The 10,166-nt window shown below is 42.3% G+C and overlaps 1 non-coding gene across 1 annotated transcript; it reads left to right on the top strand.

Moving 5' to 3' along the window:
• The first annotated feature begins 460 nt into the window (after nucleotides 1–460).
• Trnat-ugu lies at nucleotides 461–534 on the top strand. The gene has a single exon. It is a non-coding gene; the product is annotated as a tRNA-Thr (tRNA).
• The last annotated feature ends 9,632 nt before the right edge of the window (nucleotides 535–10,166 follow it).

The following is a 10,166-nucleotide window of genomic DNA, read 5'->3' on the forward strand; positions in this document are numbered from 1 at the left end:
GCTATTAAAATATTTTTTTAGCTGTCTTTAATCGAATTTTTCTGGTGTTCTCAAATTGCAACACCTTCTAAACCTTTCACGCTAATTGAAGCCATAGAAGCATAGCCTTTTCCGAATGTAGTTATGGCCAAAATGCGATTCTGGGTAGCTGGAGTTCAAGATGTTTGTTAATCATGCCTTTTGTGTTCTTGTGGTGATATTTCCATAGAATATGAAGATGGCATCTGTTCTTTCGGACATGTCCGAAAGAACAGATGCCGTCTTCGTATTGTTTAAAGCTAACCGGCTGATGATCTTCTTCAGTGCGGATACACACGATTTGCCTGAACTCTTACGGGACTCTGTGGATTGTCTGCCGCGAGTACTGAGTATAATGGCAGGGGCACTACGAATGTAGTGTGTGGACTATAAGTTGAGAATGTGGGTCTCATGGGGTCCCTGCAGTCGACCTGTCCTCTGTGCCCTCGGTGGCTCAGATGGATAGAGCGTCTGCTGTGTAAGCAGGAGACCCGGGTTCGAGTCCCGGTCGGAGCACACATTTTCAACTGTCCCCGTTGATGTATATCAACGCCCATTAGCAGATAATGGTATTGATTTCACTGTAATTTCCATAGACTATTTCATCACTTAATACACATTTCGTTATATCTGACCGAGAAGCGAAATACCAATTTTCATAGATTTAGCTCTAATTTTTTTTAATATAACGGAATATTTTCCTAAAAAAATGTATACCCTATTTCATCTCCCTTAGGAGTTGAATGTAAAAAAAAAACAGTGAAACTTTTTTTCTTTATTTCTAACAGGGAAGCCAAATAGCAGTTTTCATAAATTTAGCTTTGAAAATGCTTTCATAATGAATAATTTCATACAACTTTTCATCCCCTATTTCATTCCCTTGGGAGGCTGAATTTCCAGAAACAATAAAGACATTGAAACACGTATTTTATTGTTTCTTATCGAGGCGTTAGTTACCAATTTTCATAGATGTACTTTTAATAATGCTTTAGTCGTTCATTGATAATGACTTTTTTAAAAAGATTCACTCGCTGATTTTCCGACATAGGACTAAATTTCCAAAAATGGTAAAAAATGTATTTCTTTATTTCTAACAGAGCAACCATTTTTGGAGGAGTAGCTTCAAAATTGCCTTTATAGCAACAATATTTCGAAACACGTTTCATTCCCTACTGCATTCCCTTACCGGTGGAATCTCGAGAAATCTCTTCTTAAACGACGCCTTTAGATCGACCGGTTGGGCTGGGCAATGATGAGTCAGTCAGTCAGGATATTGATTTTTATATGTACAGATTGCATTTCCTGGTATTCTACAAAGGAATCACAATCTGCAAGCAGTGCAACTGAGAATATGTAATCATTCTATTCCATGTCCCTACAAACTTTTACATCCAGGTATTTGTATGCTCTGACCGATCAAACTGTGACTGACTGAAGTTGAAGTCATAGCACACTACGTTTTTTCGTGTCGTTAATTGTACAGCCTTACATTTTTGAACGTTTAAAGTGAACTGCCAGTCTTTGTCCCACTTTGAAATTTACCAAGATCTGAATGAATATTTGTGCAGCTTTTTCAGACAGTACTTCATTCTAGATAACTGCATAATCTGTGAACAGTGTCAGGTTGCTATTTATAACGTCAGGATGGTCGTTAATGTACAACATGAACAGCAATGATCCCAACACAATTTCTGGGGGACTAAGGAAGTTGCGTCTACATCTGTCGATAACTCACCATCCAATATGATAAGCTGTGTCCTCCCTACTAAGAAATCCTTAGCCTAGTTACTGGTTTCACTCGATGGCCCATGCGATCCTACATTTGATAACAAGCGTTAAGTACGGTATTTTCGGAAATAGAGAAATACTGCACCTACCTGAGTGCCTTGATTTATGGCTTTCCGGATGTCATGTGAGAAGACTGAGAGTGGGTTTCACACGATCGATGTTTTCGGGACCATGCTGTTTGGTACAGGTGTGAAGGAGATCATTCTGTTCGAGATACGTCATTATGTTTGAGCACGTAATATGTTCTTCGATTCTACAACAAATGCATGCCAAGAATATTAGATGATAGTTTTTTGGATTACTTCTGCTGCCCTTTCTGTAGACAGATGTGACCTGCGCTTTCTTTCAACTACTGGGCACAGTTTTTGGGATCTACGGTACTCATTACTATTATACAGTATTCTGCCTAGAGGCAGGTCCGTGTATTTGTAGGGAGAATACATAATTTCAGTGTTCCCTGTCTTCAGATTCTTCCTTCAGTCTTCTGTATCTCCTTCCATCTTGCCTGCCATCCAGATGCTGAATTCTTCTTCTTCCTCGTCTTGTGGTTCCTGTGCTTTCCCTTCGATGACGTTGTATATGAGCCCCTCGTGACTGTGTGTCCGATCCAGTTGGCCTTTCTCTTTGTCACCCTGTATGTCCAAATGATCTTCTCTATTCTTCTCCAGCGCCAGATTTCGAAACGGTCCAGGAATTTTTTTTCTCCATTTTCCTCACGGACCACGTCTCCGCTCCGTACTGAGCAATGGTCCAAATGTAACACTTCACCAGTTTCCTTCTTAACTCCAAATTCAACTTGCTGACCATCAGGTTCCTCTTCTTGTTGAATGCGCCTCTGACCATGGCAATTCTTTCATGAATTTCATTTTTGCAGCGGGCATCTTTTACCAGCAATCTTACCAAGTACTAAAACTGCATCACATTCTCCAGTTCCGGATTGTGTACAGTTATCCTCAAAGGTTTCTCCCGTTTCGATATCCGCATCACTTTCCATTCCTCGATGTTGATTTCGATGTCATCTTTCATCTACATCTATATCATACTCAGCAAGCCACCCAATGTAGTATGGTGGAGGTTACTTTGTACCACTAACTGAGCCCTCGAACCCTGTTCCACTCGCGAATAACGCATGGGAAGAATGATTGTCGGTAAACTTCTGTGTTGGCTCTAATTTCTCGAATTTTCTCCTTGTAGTCATTATGCGAGACGTATGTGGGGAAAGTAATATGTTATCCGACTCATCCTGGAAAGCGTTCTCTCAAATTTCAATAGTAAATCTTTCCAGTTCACACCAACCAATTCATAACGTGTTATAGTTGTATTCGATTTTTGGCAAGCACTACCAGGCCATCTGCGTACTTGATGGAATTGATGAGTCTTCCTCCTATCCTGGAGTTTCCGCATCCTTTCAGAGCTTCTGTCGCAAGTCATTCTCCATACAGGTTGAAGAGACGCGGCGATAGGCATCCTTGTCTGACTACTCTTCCCATATCCATGCTGTTTGTTTCTCTGTAGCTCAGTCGCATCTTTTTTGTCCCAGGCTCAAGTTGAGAATCAGTCTCCGTCCTCTTCAGTTGATTCCTATCTCCTTGAGGATGTTCAGGAATTTTGTCGAACTGCCAGTCTATAAAAGAAGTACAAACTTCTTCGTTAACACTCAAAACACTCTCCAACAAAATCCTTACCATGCCGATGGCGTCTCTGGTTCCTTTTCCTTTTCTAAATCCAAACTGGTCCTCTCCAATTACTTCTTCAGTTTTGTGTTCCAACCGTCTATTAAATATTTTTGCGATGATCTTCATCAAGAGGAATCATGTGTCATCCAAAAAGTCTTTATGCCGTTCTCCAGTTTCGCAGATTTTGTTGAAGAGTAGCATCAGCGCTTTCAAATCTCCGTATCTGACTACTTTCAGCAAGTCCATCGATACGTCATAGTCTCCTGTAGCTTTCCTCCTCTTCACATCCTTAAACGCCTTCTCTACTTCAGTTGTCAGTACGCTGGGCCCATTTTCGATTTCGTTAATAGCCTCCTCTGTCTTTGTTTCGATGTCTTGCGGGCGAAGTTCCTTATCGTAGAGTTTCTTTACGAATTCTTCACATATTTTCAGCACTTCCGCTTGCTCGGTAACCATTTTTCCTCTTAGAGTCTTCTCTTCCAAAGGTCCTTACTCGTTTGTTCTCGCTCCCTCCCAGCTCCTTCGTTTTTGGTACATAAGGTTGTGCCTTCCTCTTCTTTGCAGTTCCTCTATTTCTTCGCACATTTCTTCTATGTGCTTTTCCTTCGCTTTGTCTGTTGCTATCCTGAGTGCATTGTTAAGTCTTTTGTATTCTTCTTCATTAACATTTTTACTCTTCCTCCTTTGCTCCATGTATTCCAGCATCTCATTGGCGACCCAGGGCTTCCTCGCTCTCTTTGCTACCCGAATCTTCAGTTTTTAAGATATTTCACAAAACCAGTTTAACATTTTGTCACTGCACTTCTGCACAATATCACCTCCCACTTCACTAAATTGTTGCTCCAAAGATTCTCTTACTGCCTCATTGTCCTGTCTTAGCTTTTCCACGCCCCATCTCTGCTTTCTTCTCCCGCCTTGTTGGATCTTCTTCAACCTTGTACTGATGTCTGCAACAGAAAGACTGCGATCCGAGTCGACATCGACAGCTGGCATAGAATTGGCATCTTTCAAGCTGCCCCTAAATCTCTGTTAGAGTACGACATAGTCTATGTGATATATGTTAATGTCTCCGATCTCTTCCATGTGTACTGTTTACTCCTCCTTTTCTTGAACCAAGTATTCATCACCAACAATTTGTTCCGCTGGCAGAATTCCACTAGCATCCTTCCTCTGTAGTTTCTTCATCCTAATCCATATTGTCCCACAATATTTGATTCATTACCTTGTCGAACCACACTATTCCAGTCGCCCATGGTTACGGTGTTACTCTCCCTCTGCCTTCAAAATGGATGATGTCGCCTATTTCATCGTACATTTTCTTCACTTCCTCGTCTTCATGGTCTGATGCTGGCCTGTAGACTCGAACTATCAGTCGATTACTGGATCTACGGTACATTATGTTTAAACGAGGAGTTAACTCAACCACAAATTCTGTATAGAATCTCACAGGGATTTCACTGGGTCCTGAAGCTTTGTTGAGTTTTAGCACTTCCAGCGTTTTGTCAACAGCAGTGACGCTAATATTTGCATTTATCACCTTCGCAGTGGCATGAGAATTAATTGGAGTCCTTCGTCTACAAAAAAACATTTGAAAACGGAGTTCAGTATTTCTGCTTTTGCTGTGCTACCTTCAGTTTCAGCCTCTGTCTCGATCACGACTGTCTGGTATTATTAAGAGCCATTATGAGTATCCATTTCTTCGGAGACGTTGTAGTGCTTCTGCGAGGCTATCCTTATCTGAAAGTAATAGAGCTCTATGGACTAGATTCCTTAGCACCGAATTTCTTTGTAACGGAGGAGCAGAAGAAGAGGGTAGTGTGAATGGGTTTTCTATATAACTGTGATCCAAGGGTCCATCCTGTCTTATCTTTAACTAAGACGACGAACTGAGACAGTAGATAAGTTCTTCAGCTGCCTGTGCTGGGTGTATCGCTGTGACAGCGAGATAAAGGGGCAGTGCAAGGAATGGAAACATGAGGATTCAGCACCGGTGAAAAGGGCGAAGACCCAAGCATCTACATCTACTTCTACATTTATACTCCGCAAGCCACCCAACGGTGTGTGGTGGAGGGCGGCACTTTACGTTCCACTGTCATTACCTCCCTTTTCTGTTCCAGTCGCGTATGGTCCGCGGGAAAAAGGGTGATTTTGCTGCATGAAAACGCCCCAACTCATTCCTCACAGGACACATATATTATGCTTCTTCGGGGTATTAGATTTTGTTTCACCCCCCGTATTCTCTTTACATGGCACTCGGTGACTTCTTCCTCTTGGCTATGATGAAGAAATCATTGCATGTCAGGCATTCCCAGAGTGACGACGAGGTTGTTTCCGAGGTGGAATGTTTCCTGAACGGCCAAATGCAGGCTTCTGTAACCAAGATCTCCACCAAAACATCCATATTTTGAAAATGCGTAGCTTCGAATGGTGAATATGCAAAGAAGGACGAAACCAAGACCACAGTTTGATTTTTTTCGAAGTGATATTTAAAACTGTATGACCATCGAACCCCCCCCCCCCCCCTCCCTTTCCAGACATGAAGTTTCGTTCCGCAGTAACTCCAGACTGCCTCGGGAAGTAGCTTGGGCGAATCGGTAATGGAGAGCAGTGCTGTGAGGAGAGGGGCTCGAACTGCCTGGCCTGTGCTGTATATAAACGTTTCCACGTGATCGCCTCGCAGTTCAATGCAAGGCTATTACAACGTGTACTACCTCTAAAGTTCCATGTTACCCAGACAGACGCTGAAAATAAGTACTTCGTGTAAGAGAATCTGCAAACTTTTTCAAATCTGTCGGGTTTGAGAGACATGGTCCCAGAAACAAAGTAATTGTTATAATACTAGATAGTATACGTTACAAAGTTATTACAAATTCATGAATATATACAACAGAGTGTATACCACTTAATTATACTACCATAGGTTATGCCTCACGTCATAATTCTAACTTACAATTATTCATAATACATTAGCATACTAACATATTCTTCATAAAGCGCATACACTATCTGACACAATGTTGGTCAGCTGAAAGGGGGGGGAGGGAAAGAAGTGTAACTTCACAGGGTGAGGGGCTGCGTGATGTTATTTCGGTGATTACTAAATGGAGTCAAATTTGAAAAGAACTGGAAGCATAAGCCTACTTCTCAGTAGGGCAGTGCGCCTCTTCTGGCCTGGATGCATGCATTGATTCAGCTAGGAAGGATGACATTAAGCCATTGTATCCTCACCTGAGTAAAGATGATCTACAACAGTTATATTGAGGTCGGGACATAACCCCAGTGCGGCACAGGAATTGGCCACTCATAGGTCAGCAGCTGGTGACGATTCCTCGCCTGAACGTAAGTTGCAGAGTTGATGGTGGCTCTAACCGCTTGACGAGAAATTAATGAAGTAGCCCTGTCTACAACAGTCCTTTATTCAACTCAGTACAGAGACGGGATTGCAGCAGACGGTAGATTGTTGCCCCTCGATGACGTCGGCGGCTGCCAGAGCACAGGGATCAGCAGCTGCCAGCTCAGGAGCAAGGTAAACATCACGTCCACGGGTACTGTTGTCAGTGAAGCTGCCCCTGAAGTGTACCAGATGCAGCTCTTAGCACCCTGCCCAACTCGTGGTCGCCAAGTGCTACGCCAAGGTAGGCCGAAGTAAAAGGCACGTGCCCGCACTGTGCAGTGACCAGCGGTGATGGAAGACTTCAGGGACCAGTGTACAACAATAGAGAGACTGGGTCATGCCAGCCCAATCTTGAGTCTACGTCCCGCTAGGAAAGTAGCCACCAGCAGGAGGCAGTCACCCAACAGGTGAGCCAGTGTTGTAAAGGCATCAAGCCGTCTGCATATGATCTCCAGCTCAGGTGGGTACCTGCTGCTACTAGAGAGGAAAGCCTTAGTAGGTGACTGGATATTTCATCTGTCACTGCAGCCGTTTCCACAGTGAAATCAGCAGCTGATCGAGACAGTGACGGTCAGCAGCATGTACATTCATTGATACAGTCCTATACAGAAAACGTCGGCGAACTTTTGAGAATGAGGATCTCTTTTGGGGAGATATTTATGACAGTCTGCCGGTCGGTACTTCTCCAATAGCAACTCCTCCTCCCCAGAAAAGACAACTGGCTGTAGCAGCCGATTCTCGCCATTTGGCGGTGATGAGTTCATTCGTTCTGCTTTTCTTGTTTAATCACCTCCATCATTGGCTCGAAAGCCAATAGCCAATGATCATGCCTTTCGGACGTCAGATAAATCGCTCCGTTTCCTCATTACGACAATGACTGCTCTGTTTTCCACATCCCCCGAATACGCTTTGTATACTCTATACTGATAGTGCTGTCACGTGCCGTCCGCGAGAGGTTAATGCACGCTGATATCGAACATTAATATGACTGGACCGTGTAATAATAGAAACAATAATAATTGACAATAATAATAAAAATGAAAATAATATTTGGTGCTAATAATAATAGTAAAGAGCGTTAACAATGAGACAAACTAGTCTCATGTATTTGAATACATGTTTAATATTATAGAAGTGGAAGGAGTAGAGAAAGAGGAAAGGTGGAAATAACATTGACAGAGGCTGTTAGGAAAGAGCAAAATTTAAATAAAGAATTTTTTCAACATGGGGGAGGGAATAATGGTGGGGGAGGGGGGACTGATGAGCGTGAGCTGCAGACTACTGTGTGTGAGAGAAGACTAATGTGACAGAAGGTGGGCCACTAACTGTCTTCCGAAGTAAGGAAGAAATTTAATTTCTCCGATATTGTGAGGAGGATTGCTCCAAATTCGGGTTTCTGATACAGAAACAATATCCCACAAAGATTAATGTACTGTATATGGTTCATCACTGCATAGTGCAGCCTGTGACCCTATCCATATTAGAATTACACACCATACCGACTACCAAGCCCATTATGCGAAATCGTAACGTGAGATGTAAAATAAATCACTTTATACTAACAAATTATAATTATTAAACTAGGACAATGATACAGCCACAACATGTTTTACGGCAAAGCTGTTCCATATACCTCATTAAACTCGATGCATACTGGCGCGACTGAAAGTGTAGCGCACTTTGCGTACCTCCTGTGACCTTGTTTCTGTCTCCTTCCTTCTCTTCTTACCTTCCGTTTTCTTTGTAGGTAACGACACTGACACTTGGGGTAATCTGTGCAGGATGCTCACGAAAGGTTTAATGTGTCTTATTTGCACAATCGATGCTCGCATCAGTAGTTGCTACTTTTCTTTCATAGGCGATGTCATCTCTGTGAAGCGATACGGCTCATGCTAGCTCGAGGGAGGTTTCTACGTGTTGCATTTTAGTGTGGAGGGACTTGCATGGATTAATTCTGTCATCATGTAACTTAACATTACGTTGTCCCATGTTCTTCTTCCACTCAAGGGCTTTCCCCTTTCTACTGTATGCTGAGAGGTCAATACTATTGTACACTTTTGAATTGCATGGTGCTACAACATAAGATAGATATACGTCTCAGTCTTTAGGTGACTTTTCAAATAATAACATTTTACCGAGAATACTCTGAAAAGGCATGAGATTTCCATTTGTCTGAAGGTGGAAGGCACTAGCACTTAGCTTGCAGATTGCAAATAGATGATATAATTGCTTAATTAGTTTTGACATCGATTTAGTGTCCTGATTTGTAATAATGCGTCAGATACCCCAAACTTCAGTAATAATTTTTTTCACTATTGCTTGTGCTACTGTAATGCTTGTTGATATAGGTGGTAGCATCGCAACAGAACACTAAAAGCCTTCTAGGATAGTTAACACAAAGCAGATACTCACCAGTGTCCAGTTGAATAGACCCTAAATGTCAGCTCCCAGCATTTCAAATGGCTTATGCCTCAGTAATCTTTGAAGTGGTATTCGTTAATAACTCAACTCAGCATGCTGTGCATTGTGTTGTTGTTGTTGTGGTCTTCGGTCATGAGGCTGGTTTGATGCAGCTCTCTACTCTATCCTGTGCCAGCTTCTTCATCTCCCAGAACCTACTGCAACCTACATTCTTCTGAATCTGTTTAGTGTATTCATCTATTGGTCTCTCTCTACGATTTTTACCCTCCACGCTGCCCTACAGTACTAAACTGGTGATCCCTTGATGCCTCAGAACATGTCCTACCAACCGATCCCTTCTTGTGGTCAAGTTGTGCCACAAACTCTTCTTCTCCCCAATTCTATTCAATACCTCCTCATTAGTTATGTGATCTACCCATCTAATCTTCAGCATTCTTCTGTAGCACCACATTTCGAAAGCTTCTATTCTCTTCTTGTCTAAACTATTTATCGTCCACGTTTCACTGCCATACATGGCTACGCTCCACACAAATACTTTCAGAAACGACTTCCTGACACTTAAATCTATACTCGATGTTAACAAATTTCTCTTCTTCAGAAACGCTTTCCTTGCCATTGCCAATCTACATTTTATATCCTCTCTACTTCGACCATCATCAGTTATTTTGCTCCCCAAATAGCAAAACTCCTTTACTACTTTGTCTCATATCCTAATCTAACTCCCTCAGCATCACCCGACATAATTCGACTACATTCCATTATCCTCGTTTTGCTTTTGTTGATGTTCATCTTATACCCTCCTTTCAAGACACTGTCCATTCCGTTCAACAGCTCTTCCCAGTCCTTTGTTGTCTCTGACAGAATTACAA

The sequence above is a fragment of the Schistocerca americana genome, chromosome 5 (genome assembly GCF_021461395.2).
Source record: "Schistocerca americana isolate TAMUIC-IGC-003095 chromosome 5, iqSchAmer2.1, whole genome shotgun sequence".
Lineage (NCBI taxonomy): Eukaryota > Metazoa > Arthropoda > Insecta > Orthoptera > Acrididae > Schistocerca > Schistocerca americana.